Source organism: Canis lupus, chromosome 31 (genome assembly GCF_048164855.1).
Source record: "Canis lupus baileyi chromosome 31, mCanLup2.hap1, whole genome shotgun sequence".
Classification (NCBI taxonomy): domain Eukaryota; kingdom Metazoa; phylum Chordata; class Mammalia; order Carnivora; family Canidae; genus Canis; species Canis lupus.
The window spans coordinates 5,794,035-5,807,672 of NC_132868.1; the positions used below are offsets into that span (position 1 = coordinate 5,794,035).

A 13,638-nucleotide genomic window follows, 5' to 3' on the forward strand; every position below is an offset into this window, starting at 1 on the left:
TGATCATGTAGAATGTATAATAGTGATGTCCAGAATTTCTCTTTGGAAAAATAACTTGTGTTTTATGCTTTAGAAAAGAACTGTTTACTTTGTCAATAAAAATTGACCAAGTGTCTAACCTGCATAGAAGTTTGAGGAGCTAAGAGCCTTCAATCACCTTACTGTATGTCTAGGAAATGGAAGATGTATCATTTGGACCCTTGCAGCTACAAGTAATAAAAAGTACTATTCTAATTGTCCTAAGCAAAAGTGAGAAGTTTTTTGTTTATATAATGGAAAAGGTGGACCAGGATCTAGGGCTCTTACATTGTTACTGTGTCCTAGCTCGTCTTTCCAGTTATGAGCTTTACTTCTGTGCAAATTCTTTCTCAGAAAAGACTGCCTTTCATCCTATGGTGGTAAGATGGCTGTTCCAGCCTGAGTCTCCCTTTATTTTTGGTGGGGGTGGGGGAGGAAAGAGCATGTGTCTTTCCATGAGCAATTGCAGAAGAGTCTCCTTATTACTCTTAGTTTCGATTTTCTGTGTGGAATTTTACTTTCCAAAATCAATCACTGTAGCTTGAAGATTGCAATATTCTGATGATTACCTTAGGCTTGGGTTACACCCTCCATGCTGGAAATGGTTAGAACCTCAGAAAATGCGAGGAGGCTTTCCAAAAGGATGAAGCAGGAGGCATGGTTGGTAGATGGAAAAACAATTAACAATTACTAATGATACCTAGCTGAACAGCATTTTAGGGTGTGAAGCCTTTGTACACTTGAGTATAAGTGGTGCTGAACTTTATGAATATTAAAAAAAAAGCTTTGCGTGAGTGACTTGCTTATTCCTATACTTCCGCTATTTCCATGCACTGAGAATCTTGGGTTTTTGAAATCTACTTTAACCTGATTCTGTGGCTCCACAGGAAGCCCCTCCCTGCCTTGCTACCTCTTGTTTTTTTTTTTTTTTTTTTTTTTTAATTGGTGTTCAATTTACTAACATACAGAATAACACCCAGTGCCCGTCACCCATTCACTCCCACCCCCCACCCTCCTCCCCTTCTACCACCCCTAGTTCGTTTCCCAGAGTTTTGCTACCTCTTGTTGCACAAGCTGGGCCCTCCCTGCCTGAGATCTAACAAGCTGGATTCTGGAGGAAGAGTTCGGGGAATTTAAACAAGTGCCAGGTGATTGTGAAGGGCAGGTAGAGCTGTGCATGTTGGCTCCTTTTGTCGAGGAGGTATTCTTCCTCTGATGGCCTCATCCACAGACCATCACCAACCAGCTCACACATCACTGTCTTGGTGAAGACCTTTTTGCCTCTCTCGGGAAGACTGGTTGTCTTCGTAATGCCACCACGTTTTGCTCACTCCTGTGTTCCAGCATTTTCATCTTGTGTTATATTTACTTTTTTTTTTTTTTTTGAGAGAGAGAAGGCATGTGCATGTGCATGCAAGTGGAAGGAGGGGCAGAGGCAGAGGCAGAGAGAGAGAGAAAATCTTAAGCAAGCTCCATGCCCAGTGTAGAGCCTGATGTGATGCTCCATCTCATGATCCTGAGATCATGATCTGAGCCAAAACCAAGAGCTGAACGCTTAACTCCCCAACCCACCCAGGAGCCTCATATTTACATTTTAAAAATTAGTTTCCTCATCATATTTTGAGGGACTTTGTGGCAGGAATCCTGTCTTTTAAGCACTGGATTTTGTGGTAGTGGAGAACTGCAGGGATTCTGAAAGGTGCGAGAGAGGTCATACGTATCATCTCCTGTCCAAGGGTCAGGTTATCAGAATGGGTATCAGAATGCACACAAGCAGAAAGTGTTAGAAGTAACATTTTTATTTGTTTTTCCATAGCATCTTTCATTACTATTTGTGGGTATGTTTATGAGGTATATCATATACAGTAGTAAATATATGAATATAATTGCTATGTTTATAAATACACATATATTGTGAATGCAGTTTTCAAAAACTAAGGTCTGTGTGGGATTTCCTGAAATCAATGCCAAGGTGTGACCTATTTCTACTTTCCTTATCTATGCCTCTTTTACTTTCCTTGTGATTGCCCAGAGATGGCAGAAAAAGAAGTTTCTTTGTAAGCTTCGAACAGCCACCTGATGGCCTGCTCTTCTTTCAGACCTCTTGTGCTTGGCCACTGTCTTATTTAATGGGAAATACCTGGATGCTGCAACTTTACTTTGGAAGCTGTTATAAGAAAATAGTATTCCATTTTGGGCTTAGCCAGGGCTATACCTTTTCAGCAGACTTAAAAAATCATTTGGTAGTAATAATTCTTGCATGGCAAAACCATGTGTGATCTCAAGGCTTTCTGAAATGAAAAGCTTGACGTTTAAAATTGGATGCTATTGATACCCAGCCTCATAAGGCTGGCAAGGGGGTGTTTGAGCGGGGTCTTAATGCTCTAGTTTTCATTAACTAGTTACTGTGGCAAGAGTTTATTAAATCGCAAATCAGAAACTCTTAGTTAAAAGGGCTGGCTGTGATCCAATTAATATATTCATTTTTAATAGTGGGGCCCCAGGCTAGGAAAAGGCACTAACTCAGGAGTGTGTGTGTGTGAGTTCCATCTGGGTCCTAGCTCCTGCATTTTGAAGTTAAACTGGAACATCATTGCCATGCTTGGCCAGTGCCCTTGGGTTCACCTTTGATAGCTTCTCAGAGAAAGGCAGGGGAAGGCAGCATGGGCTTTGCTCTTTTCGTAGTCCTAAGGATTTCCACCATCCCCAGGGTGGAGAGTTTCTTTCCAGTTGACCTTCTGATCAGCCAGGGGAGGTATAAAGTAAGGGTGTATCGATTGTCTTTGACTTTTGAGAAATAAGACAAAGGTGCTTTCTGCTGATGGCTAAAACTAATTACAACACGGGACTGCTGGGCTTTCAGCATCTTAAACAAAGCAATGCCCTGCAGTCTCCTAGGAAATCAAATAGAATCTAAGAGCAAAGGGAGAGCCAATGTGGGAGAGCTCCTGTTCATGCCCTATGCTTATCTGACTACTGTTCAGAGGACTGATGTATTCCTTTTCATTATCTTCCTTTGGTGATATAGGTCCTGTGGGGTGACAATATTCATGCCCAAGCCCACTTGAAGCAGGGTGTGGTGTTTCTAAGGATCCCCTGAACAGATCTGATTTGACCATGCATTAGTAAGAGCGGGATATTTGGCTCTCGGTTTTCTGGAGAGATGAGAAGATCATTCACATCATTGTCTGCACAGCAAAAATGGAATCAAGTTTCTGTTGGACAGCCTGACCCCTGCCAACATTCTTCTCTGCCTTCCACCCCCAACACACCGCCTGAAGTTCCTCTCTGTTTCCTGGATCGGCTTTGGCTTTGGCTGGCAGCCTGCAGGCTCGCTCAGCAGAGCAGGGGCAGGGGAGCTGAGTGGCTGCCATCTGTTCGCTGCTCCTCAGCACGCCCCTGGTGTACTGGTCCGTGTCCTTGTTTGGCTGACTCTGCATCCCCAACTGCACGTCTCCTCCCACTGTCCTGTTGGTTGGGTTTCGCACTCCAAGAGCTTTCAGCCTTTTAGAACATGGGGCTTATAGCTGGCTGTCTGGGCTGTTGCCTGCAAACTCTTGCCGCCTAACCTGAGGGTGGGATCTGACTTGCTAGAGTCAAGGGGGGTCGAGGACCTCTTGAGAACTGATTTTCAGACGCATGTCAGCCTTGGTGGTGCTGCTCTGCTCCTGCCCCAGGGAGCTTGCCTGTCCCTTTTCCTTGTTCAGAGGTGAACTTTGCTCATGTACCCTGGTCTCATCAGCCAGACCCCTGTTTAGTGTCTAGGCTGCCATTTCTGCTATAATAATGCTTCATTTGACCTGGTCTCCTAAACCTAACATCCTGCTTTGCTCTTGGAAGGGTATTGTAGATTCTTAAACTTCTCCCTAGTATTTGGAGTCCTGTCCCTCCTCCCTGATTCTTTTTTTTTTAAAAAAGATTTTATTTATTTATTCATGAGAGACACAGAAGAAGAGAGAGGCAGAGACACAAGCAGAGGGAGAAGCAGGCTCCCTGTGGGGAGCCGGATGCAGGACTCGATCCCAGGACCCTGGGGTCACACCCTGAGCCAAAGGCAGATGCTCAACCACTGAGCCACCCAGTGTCCCCCTCTTCCATGATTCTAATTTCCTCCTTGGATCTCCCAGTATGGCTTTCTCTAGATTACATGTGGTGGGCAGGATCCCCTTCCCCCTGCACAAGATGTCCTCAGTCCTCAGAACCCATAAGTGTGTCAGGTTGCACGGAAAAAGGGAATTATGGTTGCAGATGGAATTATGGTTGCCAATCAGCAGATGCGGAGATGATTCAGGGATGAGGGGGCCCAGTGTCATCATAAGGGCCCCTAAAAGTGGAAGACGGAGGCAGAAGAGTGATGTGATGTCAAAAGGACTGGTCTTGCCACTTGTTACCAGCCTAGAAGATGCAAGCCAAGGAACTCAGGAGGCCTATTGATGCTGGAAAAGATAAGGAATAGGCTCTCCCCTTAGGGCCTCCAGAAAGGAATACAGCCCTGCTGACTTCTTGATTTTAGCCCAGTGAAACCCATTTCAGACTTAGGACTTTCAGAAATGTCAGATAATAAACTTGTGTTGTCTTAAGCTCCTAAGTGTATGGTAGCTTGTTACAGCAGCAATACAAATCCCACATACATATTCTCACTGCCCATGAGCTCATCATCCAGCATCTCTGCACCTCCCCATGCTGACCACCTGCCTGGATCACACCTGCCACTTCATCTCAGCCTTCAGTGAACACTGAGCTAGGTGCCCAGCATGTTCCAGGGGCTGTGTGTATATTCACTTACCACTTTATTTAACCTGCCTCGTACTGATACCAGGAACCCTCTATATTGTGAGCTAGTCTGAGCCAGGCTGGGTAAGTATGGCTATGCCCGGGTGTTTTTGGTAGCTAACCAGGGAAGCAGACAGGTGTTGCCCCTTTTTCTTCTTACAGACTGCAGACCTTGCCCTGCAGGTAAAGCTGTCAATGGGACCACGAGAGGCATGAACCTGCCTTCTTGTGGTAGCTCAGCGCATGCGACTCTGGACCAGCCACCTGCTCTTCTGGTGCAGGCTGCCAGACCTGACTGATTCCTATCCCTCTTTCCTGTATGTGCCTACCAGCTACCAACCTTAAATGTCATTAATTTCTCACACACACACAAACACACACACTGGAAAATAATTTAAAACAGGGATTTGCACATATATTTGTACTCCCATGTTCATAGCGACATTATTCACAATAGCTAAAAGGTAGAAATAACCCAATTATTCATTAATGGATGAATGGATAAACAAAATGTGATCTATACAAACAGTGAAATATCATTCAGCCTTTTGGTGGAAGAAAATCCTGTCACATGCCATGCCATGGCTGAACCTTGAGGACATTTTGCTACGTGAAATAAGCCTGTCACAAAGACAAATATTGTATAATTTCATTTATGTGAGATATTTAGAGTAGTCAAATTCATAGAAACAGAAAGTAGAATGGTAATTGCCAGGGGGTGGGGAAGGAGGAATAGGAGCTAGTGGCTAATGGGTATAGAGTTTCAGTTTTGCAAGATGAAAGTTCTGGAAGGAGATGATGGCTAGACAACAGTGTGAATGTATTTAACCAACTGTACTACTGAAAATGGTTAAAATGATAAATTTTACATTGTATATATTTTACCACAATAAAATATTTCTTAACAGCTTCATATTCTAATGACTGAACTCTGAGGTATTGCTTTTGATAACCAGGATGTTTTGTATGCATTTAACTAAGCACCAAGACTATAAATGTGTGCATATCACACAGCTAAGGTGTTCTGTAATCTTCACGTGGATCATGTGGCACCTGACATTCTGGGTGGCCAGCTGACCTGAGCCTGGTGCCTTCTCTTCCCTCTCAATGATAACCTAATCTCTAGGTCAACACCTGTTCAAAGCGTGCCTTGTTCTTTCTACTGGTTACTTACTGAACTCCAAGCTTTCATTCTCAGACATTGAGTACATCTCTTTGGGGAGATAGTTGTAAATATTACCCAACTACGTGAAAATTAAGTTTTCTAAATCCTGTAATTGTGATTAAATTTAGTCACCCATGGGTGGAAAACATGGGCCTTGCAGAGTGTTGGGGGATCATCTAGTGCACAGTCAGTTTCAGTGAGCCCATTTCAGATGCAATGGCCTTTTCCCACTCTTTAAAAGTTTTCCAGAAGTTTCTCCAAATAAGGTAGCATTTTTGGGTTGCAGGAGGACATATCTTTTGGTGAGGGACACCATTTAACCCACTACATCATCTGAAGAAAATAGAGAACACCAGTGAAGAAGGAGTTTGGGATAGAGTGGTGTTTTGGTTTTGGGCATGAATAATTTGAGATGTCTGTGGAATACCTTGCTGGAGATGTGCGGAAGGTATATGAGTTGGGAACTCAGGAGAGTGGTTTGGGGTATGATTGTCTATGTTCAATAGGTGAGAGGAGGTCAGATTGTTCAAAGAGAGCATGTACCAGAAAAGCAGTGGAATGAGATTGCATTGTCCAGGAATGCCAACAGTTGAGGGAGGTGGAAGAGTCAGGGTTGCTAAGGAGACCAAGAAGGAGTGGTCACAGAGGGAAGAGGAGAACAATGAGCCAGTCTTGTTACTGGGTTAAGGGAATAGAGAGTCTCAAGGGCAGTCCCCAAGGTCAAGTGTAGCAGTTACACTAAGACAACTGCTGGGTTCTAAAGTGTCTGGGTCATCGTGTTTGTGTGGATTTGAATTAGGGAGAGCCCTGCCATTTCTCCTACCTTGCCCAGTGAAGCAGAATGTTTGTTTCTGTAATGACAGTTACAATAAGTAATGGACAACACAACGACCATGACTAGGTGTGACTTGGCTGTGAGTATGATGCTCCGAATGCTGGTTGTAGCATTTGAATTTGGGGATGATTACCTTAACTGGATAGGGCAATATGCTGAATGGATCTAATTTCCCCTTACAAACTTCCGTCTGCTTTAAAGCTCCTAATTATCACAATTATAAGGTTGTTTGAGGGTAAAAAGTGATGGGAAACAAAATTGTAGGAAATTAGGTTAAAACAATGTGCAGTTTAAGGCAGAAAAGTGGAGCACAATTTTGTGTTACTGTTGAAATCACGACTGGGCTGCATGGGCCACTAGTCTGATTGTGATGATGCTTCTCATGAAGGCAGTAGTCTGGTATGCTCTGGGTTGATTAGTCATGGTTTGTTCATGCAGCCTCAAATTAATTGGTAGAGTCTCAAGTGCTTTTTTACATTCAACTCTCTTAGAATTAAGTAAGTTCATGGTACTTTCTCTTTTCTACTTTCTAAAGAACCAGAAATTCTGTTAATTTTGAAAGGTGGCTCGAAGTATCAAAGGCTTTCTGTAAGCCTTTTTTGTTGGCCTTTAGGTCTGAGTTTGACTCACCTGGAACTTAATTGAGCAGATTGAGTGTATCAGTTGGAATAGGCTGTGTTTTGCTACAGTAGGAAACAAACCCAACATCTCAGTGGCTTAACCCAAGAGTTTATTCCTACTCATACTTCATATCCAACATGGTGAGTGGATAGCTGTGCCCATGTCAGTGGTCCAGGATGTTGAAGCTCTACCATTTTTTGGCTCTGCCATTTAGAACACATGGAACTCCAGATGGCCATAGCAGGGAAAGAGACCCCGACTCTTTGCTACCTCAGATCCATGCATCCACAGGAGCTAATCTCATGGTTCCTTAGCTTCCAAATGCAAGGGCCTGAGATGTGCAATCTTCCATTTGCCAGAGTGGGAGAAGAATGGGATATTGGTGATGGCTGTAATATCCATCAGGAACTGAATTGGAAAGCATCAGTGATATGCACATTTTAGCACTAGATAGTGTTTGGTCTTGTGACTAAACATGACTTCATGACTGGAATACCAACTGGCCTTCCACAACATCACTGGTTTGCCAGAAAATCCTTCTTGGGGAGCTATCTAGTTTTGGATTTGTAAGTAAATGTTTGCCAGATGTATTTGGGGTACCAAGGTGCCCATGCTTCCTCCTCTGGAAACTTCCCTCAGCAGAAGAGGTGCCTAGGTAGTTCCTCCCACCCCTGTGCCCCCTATCTAGTGGCCCTGTACCACTGGACATCTCTGATTGGGCCAAGGAGAGGTAACTGGCTCAGGAATGACCAATCAGATTCTGTTTCTCATAATTGTAACAAGATGACCCAGAGGCTGTGATTGGGCTGAGTCCAGGGAACCTGCTAGGTGGGTCCAAGATATTGATTCCTTATGCCACATGACAGCTAGCTAAGGCCAGGTGAAAGGGTGGGAGAGTGAGTGCTCCAAGCAGAAGGGCAGTGTTACAGACACAAGGCCATTTTGGGCTCTGTGGTTAGTAGTCCCTATTGCAGAAATGTCTTGCTCTATTATCTACAATTCATGCTTCTATAACAAGAGTCAGTGTTCACCCTGATGCCTAGCAAAGTGGCCAGCTCAGTTGTCCTTAATATTATGAACCATTCTTAATTAAATAGGTTCTTCAGATCATACCTGATGGCCATACTAATTAGGAACTTAAAAAAACATTAGTAGTGAATCACTAAAGATTTCTTTCAAGGCTGGGTTTTAGATGGACACAGTGAAGAACACAAATTAAAGCTGTTTTCCCATGTTAAATGGTCAGTCCACCAATTATGGGCATATTCCTTTGGCCTGTGTGTACTGGAAATGAGTGCTAGATACTGTCACATGCTTATGGTCCAGTAGTGTATGATTGATCAAATTTTCTTCATTGAAATACATATTTTCCTCTCAAATTCTGTTCTCTTGCTCATGAAAAAAAATACTATGATTCCTTCTAAAGGAAGATTTTCCTTGTCTCAGTCTCAGCCCATCAAAGACTTTTGTCACTGCTGGTTCCATTCAGATGCATTGTCAATTATGAACCACAGAATTGCTGAAGTTAGTACCTGGCCAAGGCCCACTGTGGAATGTTCTGGAATAGGCCCCAGAATCCAATTCTCCATGCTCCCTCTTTGGTCATCTCTCAGTTTTTTCTTATTCTGTTGATGCCCTCAAGGTGACCATACCCACCCATGGACCGGAGCTCATAGGGAACCTTTCTTCAGGGAGCTGGGTGACGTCAGCACATATGTAATCAGACCCAAGTTTTCAGTTTTCTCAAGTGTGAAATTTAGGGATTACACTTGATTACCTAAGAGATTTATAAACTTATTTCCAAACTTCTCCTTTTTTTTTTTTTTTTTTTTTTTTTTTAATTTGAGTATAGTTGAGACACAATGTTGCATTGGTTTCAGGGGTACAATGTAGTGATTCAGCCTCTCTGCATTAGGCTGTGTTCCCGGTGAAGTGTAGCTACCCTCTGTCACTGTGCAACACTGTTCATACCACTCATTGTGCAGTACCTTTTATTACTATGACTTGTTCATTCCATTATTGGAAGCCTGTATCTCCCACTACCCTTCACCCATTTTGCCCATCCCTCAACTCTCTCTTCTTTGGCAACCATCAGTTTATTCTCTGTATTTATAGGTCTGATTATCCTTTTTGTTTGTTTGTTTTTCATTTGTTTTGTTTCTTAGATTCCATACATAAGTGAAATCATTTGGTATTTGTCTTTCTTTGACTGATTTATTTCACTTAATGTAATACACTCTAGGTCCATCCATGTTGCAGCAAGTGGCAAATTGTGATATATATATATCTCACAACGTCTTTATCCATTCATCTACTGACGGACACTTGAGTTGCTTCTAGGGGTGAACTTAGCATTCTGAGATAGTGTTTTTGTTGTCTTTGGGTAACAAACTTTTTTGATTTTTTACAATCTGGGAGAGAGGGGTTGAGGATCTTGGCTTAGACTTACATGGCTACTAAAAAGCAGGACCCAAGCTCAGAATTATAAGTGCAAATGTTCTTTCAACATTCTAGGGTGTTAAATAGTTTAAGTCTAAGAGTAAACTCCTATCTAAGGCATTGTTTTCATTGTTATTCAAAGCACAACTCAAATCAATATTTGTCAGATACAAAGGGCAACATGAGAAAAATGATTTTCTAAAAGGTCTCTGGACAAAGGCTGTATTTAGAATACTCATGGGCTCCATTTGCCATGATGACATCTCTCTTTCTCTTTTTTATAGTGACCTTCATATTTATAATAGATATGTTTTCAATATTTTGATTTTAGTTGGTAGCACAACAATATAAATTAACCCATTGGTTCCTGAATGAAGGGCTGACATTTCATCATTGGGGAGTGAGCCAACATTACAGCTCATCTGAAATGTCTGGGGGGCATCTGAGGGGAACAGAGCTGGCAGGTGGGGGGTGGGAGGAGATTGGGGCTTGCTGACAAGGCAGGAGCTGCGTATATATGGCAGGGTGGATGGGTGGGGTGCAAGGCGTTGACTAAGAGTACAATTGGGGATTTGAACTTGAGTCCAGAACAGTTGTATTTCTCTATACAGAAAGCTACAATGATTTGGAATATGTGAATGCGTGATGAGAGGAGATGGAGTTCAATTTTTGTTAAGGTATACTTCAGAGCACAGACTCAAAGTGTAACCAAGATTTTAGAATCGATGTTCAACCTGGGCTTAAGCACCTGGTCTGGACCCCCTGCCAGCCATGCCCCTCTCACCAGATGAAGGGTTTGTGGACAAAAAGGCAGTGGCCACCATTACCCTGCTTTCTGACCTTGTATTCGATATTGGAAGCCTTGTAATTCCCCGACCAAAATCCTGAATTCTGCTTTCCAGGTCTGTGCTGGTGTCTTCTTCAGGTTGGTTCTATGGAGAATGGCCCATTCCACTGAACTATGTCCACAGGCCCTGAGAGTGGCCGAGGTCTGACTGGTTAGTGGAACAAGGGGTCATTGGAGTTTGCATAGAACACATGAGCAACTTTGAGAAATTAAAGAAATTTTAGACTTGAACTTGGCCTTCCAGGTCATTTGAAGGTGTTTTTGACAAGGTGGTAAATAATGTAAAATTAATAGTGTGAAAGTTTGTTGGCTCGATGCATAACTTTTACACATTCAGGCACAAAGCTCATGGGCTTCCACTCTACTCTTGTCTTGGGCCCTGTGAATGATGCAGGGTTGGAGGGGTGGGGAGAGCTGATCCTCAAAATATTTAAAAGGATAAAGGATCTTCTAGTGGTTTCTTGCCCTTTTTAAATGTTTTCATCACATGTGCTATCAGCTAGTCACTAAATTGATTCTTAAAGACCTCCTGGTCAGGGCATGTTTCCTCAGCCTGTACAGTTTCTTCCAGACTTCAAAGTGACACAGCCCAGATATGACTGGATCCCCCTGGGCTGCCTCTGTCTCATCCTGTCCCATTGGCAGGATATTGCAGGAGTCAGTACTGAATGCACCAGGCTGGCTCCTCTGTCAATTCCCTGCCCCCCCATTCCCCCCTAAATTCCAGGTTCACTACCATATCTACTTCCTGGGGATTTTCCTAAAATTCTGTGATAGATGAAGGGAGATAAAGGTAACAGCTGGCACTGACAATGGGCCAGGACTTGTTCTAAATACTTAATAAATTTGGGGACCTATTCTGGAATTTGTGAGTTGCAGATCAAATGAAAATACTGGAGTCCATGATAAAGAGTGATGAGGAATTTCAAGACAATGACAGCAGAGCATTAAACCAAATGCGGAGAGGGGTTAAGCAAAGAGGGGGTGAGGGGTCCCTCGTTATCACCCAGGCTGCATATTAGCTCATTAATGCTTATGTTCCCATTTTACAGATGGGGATGCTGAGGTACAGAAGGATAAGTGTGACCAGTCCTTGTTCTCAGGGTTAAAACAGCACTGTTGAGGTTGGAATTCTGGTATACTTGGTTGTGGATGTGCCTCACTGCCTCCCTAGGGAAGACAGTGTGGCTCCATGCCTACAACAAACCTTTGCACAACCTCTCTGTTAGACGGCTGGACACTTCCTCCAAACTTTCTCATCTGGTATTGCCAACTGCCCCCACCCATAGTCCCTAAAAAAAAAATCACACCTCCATTGAGAAACTAAATCCCAAAAACCATGACTAAACTGACCCCAACCACAGTAACTTACTGACCATTTATTCTGTTGTAATTTAAACAAAGTCTCTGGGGAGTCTCCTCCCACCACATACACATGCACAAACCAAGAGGCTTAATAAAGTTTTAAGCCAACAAAAATCAATCTTATGTGTCTTGGGAGAGATTTCACTGCTATGAAAATCAGATTTTCTCCATATTGTTATAGTAACAAAATTACATTTCCCTTAAAACATTCCACTTATTTTTGCTCATTTATTTGTTTTTATAGTGCTTTTCTTCCATAAGCCTAAATCTATGAGTTTTTATGTTTTTATTCTAGATTGTTCCAGATTCCAAGCAATCGAGATAAGGAAAAGCCTATTTTAATCTATTTTGATTCAGTTGACATTTCAATACATGAACGCACAATGAGAGGGTCACTCTGCAGGAATGTCTTTGCTTGTTTTGTGAAAATGTACTTCCTCTCCAACAAGTTTTGCCAAGAAGTTAATCTTCATGTCAAGAAATACTGTTGGGTGAATGAAAAAATCTGACGTCCTGTCCTCTGGGAGGGCACTTCAGCAACACTCTTCCCAAATACTTGAAGCCGAGCCAGACTATTATTAGAACAAACAATTGATTAATTTTTGCAACATTCATAACAGAAAACTTGTATGTTAAATGTGTCTTCTTTCTAATGAAGTTGGAGTGCTGGGTAAGTGACTCATTAGAATGATGACCAGATTGCTTGAGGTTTCTTTCCCATGACAAATTACAGGGTAATATGAGTGTCTCTTATGCTTCCAAATCTTCCCCCCAGATATCCCAGTTCCCATGCTAAAGGGTGTCTGTAAATTGGCTCGAGAGTTGAGGGAATGTAAGAAGGAGCAAGGATAGAAGGAGAAAGCAAATCTCCTTGGAAAAGTTTAAAATAAATTAAGTAGATCTGATTAGTAAAAGAAGACAGCTACATTTCAAGAAGATGTTAAATGTTCTGTATAAATCATTTTATGTTGATTAAACAGTACGCTGTAATTTCTTTTCTAAATTGAATGGGCTACAGTGAAAAATAGTATTTGGCCCACCCCGAACAATAACTTCCCTCTGAAGACCTTTACTGCTAACTGAGAATTTTAAATTAGATGAAGAATAACAATGCATGATGTTGCTTAGCAACCACTATATGTCTGTTAGTCACAGAGGATCCAAATGGATAAGTTTTGGGCCAGTTTTAGAAATAAATAAGCTAATTACCTGGGGCAAAATTAAAAGAATTTCCCAAAGCTGAACCTGTGCTGATATCATTTTATTCATATATTTGTACCAAGGAGAGAGATTCTCATGATTATGAAGGTTCATGACTTGGTTTATGGCTCTTTAATCAGTTATACCTTCGGTGTCCAGAAGTGGCTTTGGTTTGGGAGGGTGATGATGGTGACTGGTGGTCAGGCACTGGGTGGGGTCCCAGCTACATATGGTCAGTTGTGTCGTCAGTGGTTGTCTGGTGTTTTTGTGGATGTAGGTTGCCTCCAAGGGCAGAGGTGGGCAAAGGCTCTAGCTCCTGCCCTCTACAACCTCATCACAAAGCGTCCATGGTACAAGCAGTCTGATGATGAATCC

General features: G+C 42.5%; 1 protein-coding gene and 1 pseudogene across 1 annotated transcript in view; one reads left to right on the forward strand and one right to left on the reverse strand.

The window, feature by feature from the left end:
• LOC140622017 (large ribosomal subunit protein uL18-like) overlaps positions 1 to 4,684 on the reverse strand; it is a 31,264-nt pseudogene extending 26,580 nt beyond the window's left edge.
• The window catches only part of ATPSCKMT (ATP synthase c subunit lysine N-methyltransferase), a 178,377-nt gene extending 165,113 nt beyond the window's left edge, over positions 1 to 13,264 (forward strand). The window contains exon 6 of the mRNA XM_072807345.1: positions 12,359 to 13,264. The gene's annotated coding sequence lies outside the window, so the exon portion shown is untranslated. The remainder of the gene's footprint in view (positions 1 to 12,358) is intronic.
• Positions 13,265 to 13,638: the final 374 nt, after the last annotated feature.